Here is a 9,252-nt window from a genome sequence, read left to right as displayed (position 1 = left end):
GAGATTGATGATCCTCTCCTTGATTGCTTTTCAATTGCATCAGTTTACAAAGGGAAGATTTGTCATTACTGCACCTTTGACTAATGAAGTGTTGTAGTTTCTTAAATGAATGATTTAGTTACAAGAATTTCAACTTCTTGTCATTACATTTAGAGTTTGTTTCCAACATTTAGTTACTTTTGCAAAAGCACTATACTACTAGCATTACTCTTGACAAGTGACCATCTTAGACTGAGTACACCCTTTGAGATAACAAATCGTACCTGGATTGATAATTAATGTACGGTAAATAGAGGTGAAAAAGACCCTTTTTACTGCTCAACAGACTTATCTTTTATATACCCCTTCCACATACCAGAACTTGGACAAGTCGCCTTTGCATGGCCAATGCACAACCCTGAATTAAGCATTCTCGTTAGGGAAGACAGCCAGATGCTCAGATCTGCTATCATACCAACAGATCAGGTACTTAGAAGAACAAGTTGCCTTCACAAAGTCCAGATCTGGGGCACACAACCATCAAGATACCCCCATGCCCTGATTCCTGGGCCATAATCGTAGAGGAACGCCAGTTAGGCAAACAGAAGGGCCATGATCCAGGATCAGGGATCTGGACGTTCCGGGCAACAGATCGGGGGAAAACTCAGTCAGACTCAAACCCTAGAGAGGCAGATCTCACACAGTTCTTCCTTAAAGCACCAGAAGGCAGGCATCACTACTTAAGCTTATGGAAGGGCAGCAACATCCAAGATCTACGGAACAAAATACAAAACCTACTTGGCATACCAGAACAGGGGCAAAACCTGATCTACAAGGGACGCAGCTTACAGGACAACTACACCCTTCAGGATTACAACATAACCATAGACTCGACCATCATCATCAACCTCCATCTGCGAGGTGGATGTTCTGGAACCAGCTCAAAGAATATAAACTCCAAGAACACAGGCTCCTTCAAGGATGTTGTCAAGGGCAAAGGAAAAGTGCAAGCCAATCCCGCAACAGCCCCTATACTTCCCGGGCCCTACATTGTTGAACAAAAAACCGTGAATCCTGCTCTCACCATTGCAATGCCTGAGGTAAGTGCTCTGTACTCAGATCTATATTCCCACTCAGTCATTCGTAGATTCTGGCAATCTACACAAGTAGATCCACACTACCTGGACACCAAACTGTGAAATTTACTTATGTCCCAAGGGTTTTTTTATAGTAAGATTCAGCACAGAACAAGAAAAGTAATACATCCTTGATAAGGGGCCATGGTTATAGGGCATCGCAAGGCTCTTCATCACCCCATGGTTTCTAGATTTTGACGCTAATACAATGGTGGTATCAAAGATGCCAGTCTAGATCAGGCTACACAACCTCCCATTACACTTCTGGCAACACAAGGTTTTAATCACTATAGGGAATACCTTGTGGAAATTTCTAAAGATTGATGAAGGCAGACTCCCAAAAGGAATATTTACATTCGCTAGAATATGTGTTGAAGTAGATCTCAGCCAGAGACTACTAGAAAGTATAATACTAAATTTTAACAACACTCAATGGATACAATCCTTGGATTATGAAAACACAGCATTTTGATGTCGAGGATGTCTACAAACAAGCCACCTTCTCAGTGCTTGTCCATAAGTAAGAAGCATCCCCAATCGGAACAAACAGCAACAAAGGAGGCCCAAAGGATGGCAGCATATAGAGCCATTGGATGAAGAAGAAGATATAGCAGACACTACAGAACATAAAGCAGAAAAGGATGAACAAAAAGCCCAGCACAACACGCAAGACCAAGAGGAAGCCCCCAGTAATCCACTACAGCAACAAGACCCCCGGACAATAGGAAAGGAAATATTTGGTAACAAGAGAACTCATGGATCAGAAGGATCTGAATCGGAAAAGGACTCTCCCATAACTATAACAGAAAATAAGCTCTCCATTGTAACTACTACCCCCAACTCCGGGGTATGGCGAAAGTTCTAGAAAAAGAAAGGGAGAAATGAATAGTTTTTCAATATTTCATTTTTTTTTTTTGGTTTCTGTGAAAACCGGATCAGTATCTCTGCATATGCTTTTTAGCATCTACAAAAGGTAATTCTGTCATATGAATAAAACTACGACTTTTTCCATGGGAAAAAAATACTAGGCATGGTTTTCAAATTGGGAATGCTTTGTCAACTAGTACAAAAGTTTATTATAAATGAATTTGATGTTTAAGACATGGACTGTTAGAAAATTATATATTACGGGGCAATGGAACACATAAAATATTGCAGAAATATAAACACAGAAAACGCATAAAAGAAAAGAGACACATATATACGTGCTACACCCAGTTTGGGCTACGTCCACCCCAAATAGCCAGTCCTTTCTTTCTATTATCCAGCAAAATGAAGAGACGCAACCTACAATAGATCCACTATAATATCCTCTGTTTTCTCTCACAATCGCACCTCTCTGCTTCTCGCTCGGAGAATACACATATATTACACAGCCTCAAATACAATGCCCTCATACAAAGAGAGGGGTTTCCTTCTAGGGCAAGAAACCCTAAACTAAACATAAGTTCTACCGTCAGATCATCTGCTTAATGAATGACCCAGATTGACTAGAAATTACTATACTTTTACAAGGAAATTTTACATCTATTTTTAGCTTTGGGGGCGCTGACCCCGAAACCCCCATCAGGGGACCGCTGGCCCCCAGAACCCCCGCGGGGGTGACAAGTCCCCCCTGCACCCCCCCGTGTGGAGGGGTGTACAAACTTCTTAGGGTATACATCCGGCTAAAACAAAGATCTCTAAACAATCATGCTCCATACCCAACAATCTCCCACTTGGAGAATGATTGTAGCAACTCCATCACTGCTTCATGTGTTGGACAATGACTCTTCTTTGGACCTAGCTATTTCTCATCTTCATCTTCATCCTTGAAGGCCAATTGAAACTGAGCATATTCTCAGTTTCTCCCTGGTTACAACTTTTGTTAGCATATCTGCAGGATTCTAGCTAGTGTGTATCTTTTGTAGCTTCAACTCTCCATCTTCCAACACTGATCGTATGAAATGGTACTTGAGTTGTATGTGTTTAGTCCTGGAATGAAATGCTGAGTTATTTGCAAGATGAATGGCACTTTGGCTATCACTGTATAACGTGCCCATATCATGCTTCTTACCCAATTCACCCATAAACCTTTGTAACCAAGTCATTTCTTTACTAGCCTCTGTAGCAGCAACATACTCTACTTCTGTTGTTGAAAGTGCAATAACACTTTGGATATTTGAAACCCAACTGACAGTTGTTCCACCTATAGTAAATACATATCCTGTAGTGCTCCTCCTGTTATCTCTGTCACCTACCATATCTGCATCAACATATCCCTGTAGAGAAATGTTTGAACCACCAAAGCATAATGCTTGATTTGTGGTACCTTTCAAATATCTGAGAATCCATTTCACTGCCATCCAATGTTCCTTTCCTAGATTGTTCATGTACTTGCTTATGACTCCCACTACATGTGCAATATCAGGCCTTGTGCAAACCATTGCATACATTAAGCTTCCAACTATTGATGCATATGGAACTTTAGACATATAATCCATGTCTTCTTGGGTCTTTGGGCACATTTCCTTACTAAGTTTGAAATGGCTAGCAAAAGGTGTACTAACTGGTTTTGCATTGTGCATATTAAATCTTTTCAACACCTTTTGTATGTACTCATTCTGAGACAATGTTAATTTGCAATTTTTCATGTCGCTAGTTATTCTCATACCAAGGATTTGTTTTGCAGCTCCCAAATCCTTCATTGCAAATGAATTTGCCAATTTTCTTTTGAGCACATTTATTTCCTTCAGGGGTCTACTTATCCTGGTAGATCTTCTAACACCACTTTCAAGTGTTTGGGGGTGCCTGTTGCTATTGTGGTGGTTGTTGTTGTTGTGGTTGTTGATTATTATTATTTTCAGGCACCTTTACTTTTTTAGTGATTTCATCAAGAACTGTGTATTCCTTGTTTTCTTTTTCCTATTTCTTTTCCTGCAACTGATTTTTATACAAGACCTTTTCATTGAATATTACATCTCTGCTCCTAATTATTTTGTGATTTTTGTAATAATATAAGCGATAACCAAAATCATTAACACCATATCCAATAAAGGTACATTTCTTTGAGATTGCCTCAAGCTTTGTTCTATTTTCTTTATCAATATGGACAAAGGCCTCACAACCAAAAGGCTTTAAAAAAGAGTAGTTTACCTTTTTACCTGTCCATGCTTCCTCTGGAACACCACCATCCAAGGAACTTGAAGGCCCTCTGTTTATTAGATATATAGCAGTATCTACAGCATCTGTCCAAAACTGTAAAGGCAATCCTGCATGCAATCTCATGCACCTTGCACGCTCCATGATTGTTTTGTTCATCCTTTCTAACACACCATTTTCTTGTGGTGTTCTTGGAATTGTCTTCTCTCTTCAAATTCCATGCTCTGAATAGTACCTATCAAACTCTTTGCTGCAATATTCACCTGCATTATCTGATCTGAGACACTTCAATTTATTTCTTGTCTCAATCTCAACCAAATCTTTCCATTTCTTGAAAGTATCAAATACATCAGATTTATTCTTAATACAATAAATCCAAGTTTTTCTAGTTGCATCATCGATAAAAGTAACATAATAATGAGAGCCATCGAGAGATGATACCTAAGCAGGTCCCCATACATCTATATGCACAAGCTCTAATTTTTCACTCTTCTTTTCTTTCCCAACTCTGAGAAATCTGACTCTCTTCTGTTTTCCATAGATACAATTCTCACAGAAGTCCAAATCAACATTCTTTGAACCCGGCAACAAATTCCTTGAGTGAAGAATCTTCATCCCCTTTTCACTCATGTGTCCAAGCCTATGATGCCATAATGTTGCATCTGCTCCTTTGGAAGTTAAAGCATTAACAGAGTTAGAAATACCATTGCATAAATACAATGTACCAACCTTTTCACCTTTTTCTATTACCAAGGCTCCTTTGGTGACCTTCCAAGCTTTTTCCGTGAAATTTTTCACACAACCTTCACTGCCTAACTGCCCTGTTGAAATCAGACTTTTCTTTAGATCTGGAGCATGCCTTACCTCCTTTAGTAGCCATTGGTTTCCATTCTACTGTTTTACAAGAACCTTACCCATTCCAACAATTTTACAGGGTTTATCATCACCCAAACGAACTTGTCCAAAATCTCCTTGAACATAGTCATGAAAGTATTCCTTATCAGGTGTGGCATGGAATGAGGACCCTGAATCTACCACCCAGGAATCAGTAATATTTTCAAAAGAAAGAATCAAAGCATCTTGTAACACCTCACCTATCACATTTGCTTCATGATTGTTTTCTTATTGTTCATCTCCTTCTTTTCCTTTCCGAGATCTACAATCTTTCATTAGATGTCTTTTCTTTCCACATTTCCAGCACATTATCCCCTATCTAGACTTGGATCTGCCTTTCCTTGATTTACTGTGATATCCTGAGCTCTTTCCTCTTTCCATTTTTCTTCCTCTAGAGTCTGCACTTAAAGCGTTACCCGATGTCTCACCGGAGCTTTTCCATCACATTTCCTTGCTAAGGATAGCACCAACAACATCATCAAACTTTAAAGTACTAGATCCAGAAACATAGTTACTAATGGCCATTACTAAACCATTCCAACTTTCTGGCAATGAGCACAAGAATAACAGAGCTCTAACTTCATCATCAAAGTTTACCCCTATAGAACATAATTGACTTGTAACAGTATTAAAATCATTTAAATGGTTTGCAACAGATCCACCTTCCGACATATTCATATTAAATAACCGTTTCATAAGAAATACTTTGTTTGAGGCCAAGGGTTTTTCATATAGTTTATCAAATGCCTTAATCAAACCCTCTGTCGTTGTTTCCTTCCAAATGTTGAAGGCAACCGATGCTGCGAGGCACAACTGTACTATTCCAAGTTCCTTTCTATCGAGAAGTTTCCATTCTTCATCTCTCATACCCATCATCATCTTTGTTTTTCCACCCAATGGTAGGTACAGATCTTTCTGATACAAATAATCTTCCATCTGCATCTTCCACAGCGAGAAGCTTTGGCCGTTAAATTTCTCGACCCTAAACTTACCATCTTTCACCATTGCTCCCACTCAAATGAGGAACCCTTCTTTCCTACGAGTTTATCAGCCAAATAGACCTTTGGCTGTGATACCAGTTGTTAGAAAGTTATATATTACGAAGCAATGGAACACATAAAATATTGCAAAAATATAAACACAGAAAATGCATAAAACAAGAGAGACACAGATATACGTGGTTCTCCCAGTTTGGGCTACGTCCACCCTGGACAACCAGTCCTTCCTTTCTATTATCCAGCAAAATGAAGAGACACAACCTACAGTAGATCTGTTGTAATATCCTCTATTTTCTCTCACAATCTCACCTCTCTGCTTCTTGCTCGGAGAATACACATATATTACATAGCCTCAAATACAATACCCTCATACAAAGGGATGGGTTGCTTTCTAGGGAAAAAAACCCTAAACTAAACATAAGTTCTACTGTTAGAACATTCGCCTAATGAACGACCCAAATTGACTAGAAATTACTATACTTTTACAAGGAAATTTTACATCTGTTTTTAGCTTCGAGGGCGCTGCCCCTGAAACCCCCGTCGGGGGACTGCTGGATGTGGAGGGGTGTACAAACTTCCTAGGGTATACATCTGGCTAAAACAAAGACCTCTGAACAATCATGCTCCATACCCAACATGGACAACTTACCTCTATTTATGAAAAAGTGTTATGTAAATTGATTCCTTATAATATTTTAAATATTAATGAATGTGATCTAAATAATTCACTGATCTTTTAGATGTTGAATAACTTGATGAATTAGTAAATAAATTGTTCAAATGTGTAATTGAGTTCTTCAAGTGTAGAGCCATTTAAGGGCATCATTGGTTAAGAATCATGGGAAAAAATTGAGTGGCATGTCATTTTAAGGACTCAATACTATGAGAGTGAGGTTGAAGGAATAAATGTGATTTGCTTGGTTCAAGTTAGTGGTTCCACTAAATTTGGGAAATTTATTAAAGACAATAAGGAACCACATTGTTGAAAAATGTTGAACAAGTAGGTTATGCATATGGGTCATTTAGAAGAGTTTTGGATTTTTATCAAATCCTTATGTGCTACAAATGTTATGAGGAGTCTCAAGCTAGGCATATGAATACCCATGTTGAGGAGATTGATTACAAATTTTTCATTTTTAAATGTTAATTTTTGATGAATTTCATTTAGGTCTTGAAAATTTGTATTTAGGTTTTGGATGTTGCATTTTTATTGTAATAAGGTTGAGAACAAATTTCATTGTTAAAGGAATTTATGTTTTTATGTGGTCCCATTTACCTTGGATAGAACTTGTTATGAAACCAGCTCAAGAAAAGATAGAAAAGATAGATCAACGCCTTAGAATTCAGCCTCTTCGAGGGGGAAACCTCCTTTACATTACGTAAATGAACAATTCTTGGATGATACAAATGAAAAGACCTCCTTTCTATATATAGGAGTCTAAGGGGTTATAACATAATCAGAGCCGACATAACAATAATAATGTAAGGGCACAATAATAACAATAGTGGGCTTCTATGGGGCACAATAGTAACAATATGGGCACTACATGGGTACATCAATATAATAAGTGGGTTATACTAATAACAATAAGGGGTTACACTAGTAGTATAGGGGCCTAACAGAACTCATGTTTTAAAGGGGGTAAAAAATTCATTTCCAGGATGCAAGAAATTTGCATTATAACCTTAGTAACAAATAAAGCAATAAGTGTTGTTGAGTTTCATTAAGTTGAAACTTGGGGTAAATGTGCCACCCTGATAAGCGATTGAGCTTATATGCTAATTTAAACTAGCATTTGTGTGTTAAGGAAGCACATTGGAAGTGTTCATTTGAGTAGCATTCAAATTAGGAATTCCTTCAACATTGATTGAAGCATAATTGTTTTGATTATGTCATAAATTATAAATGTACTGATTAATGATAAGGTAACCATGGTTGAAGGTTTTAATCTTTTAAGGAAACATTTAGATTTTCCATTTGGGGTTGGATTTTAAGGTCTTATTTTAATCATTGTTACATTAGTATGGATTAGCTAGACACTAAATAAGAGCATCTCCCAAAGGAGATATTATAAGTGTGATTTAAGGGATAATAATACTAGGTTACTAAGCTCATGGGGATAATTATTTGTATTATAAGAGACTCAATAGAGGATTGGGTTAAATCATTACCAGGAGCTTAGGAAATGGTGAATATTAATTGAGAGACCTTAACAATGGATTTCTATTGAGAAGTAGTGTGAGATAGTTTGAAAGGAAGTTCAAGCTAAGAGGGGGTAGGTTGGAACATGCTCACTTGTGTTAATATGAGTTTAGATGCAATTGATTATATTCATCAAGGTTGATTAAAAGGAGGCATTATGTACCATGGAGAAAAGAGAGATAAGGAGAAATAGTCCTAGAAGTTTCCATAGATACATTCACTTTCATGAGGTGTTGGGCTGGAATCATTGGTTGAGTTAGGAACATTGTTTTGGTATTAGGGAAAAAATTGTCAATGTGGTTGTATGTGGTTGTTGATGCATGATATGTATATTCATGATGTTTGAAAGGTAGGTTCAACTTGATGTCAAGAATAAATACCTTTAAATATTTGATGCCAATATGATACAATATTTCAGTTTTATACCTCAAGTGAATGATAACAAGAAAAACTTATCCATTTAGGCTCCCATCTCTCAAGAAGACATGGGAGTGCTAGAATAGGTGGTGCCCATGGATTAGAAGTAAATTCCAAAGGTAAGAACTACTTCATACTTGATAAATTCATTTAGGTGAAGGGTAAAGAGGTGGAAGAGGGATTTCTTAAATTGATAAGGGAGGAAAAGGAGATAATGATTTTCTTAAGAGGAATTAAAGAAAGGAAAAAGAATAGAAAGGAATAAATGGTCTCCTAAATTAGAAAGTTCGAAAAAAAAGAAAAAAAAAAAAACCAAGATAGGAAAGGTTGAAAAGAAAGCTCTGATTTTCCCTAGAATAAAAATATTCAAGTAAAAAGTAAGATCTAATTTTCCTTAGAATAAAAATATTTAAGTAAAAAAGTTTGGAAAAAATGCTAAGAGAGGAAAGGTTGAAAATGTAGGTCTTAACCCTGTATAGTTAAT

Source organism: Pinus tabuliformis, chromosome 8 (genome assembly GCF_031772625.1).
Source record: "Pinus tabuliformis cultivar Carrire ecotype Pingquan chromosome 8, CPIR1, whole genome shotgun sequence".
NCBI lineage: Eukaryota > Viridiplantae > Streptophyta > Pinopsida > Pinales > Pinaceae > Pinus > Pinus tabuliformis.
Note: the sequence above shows the minus strand (reverse complement) of the source record.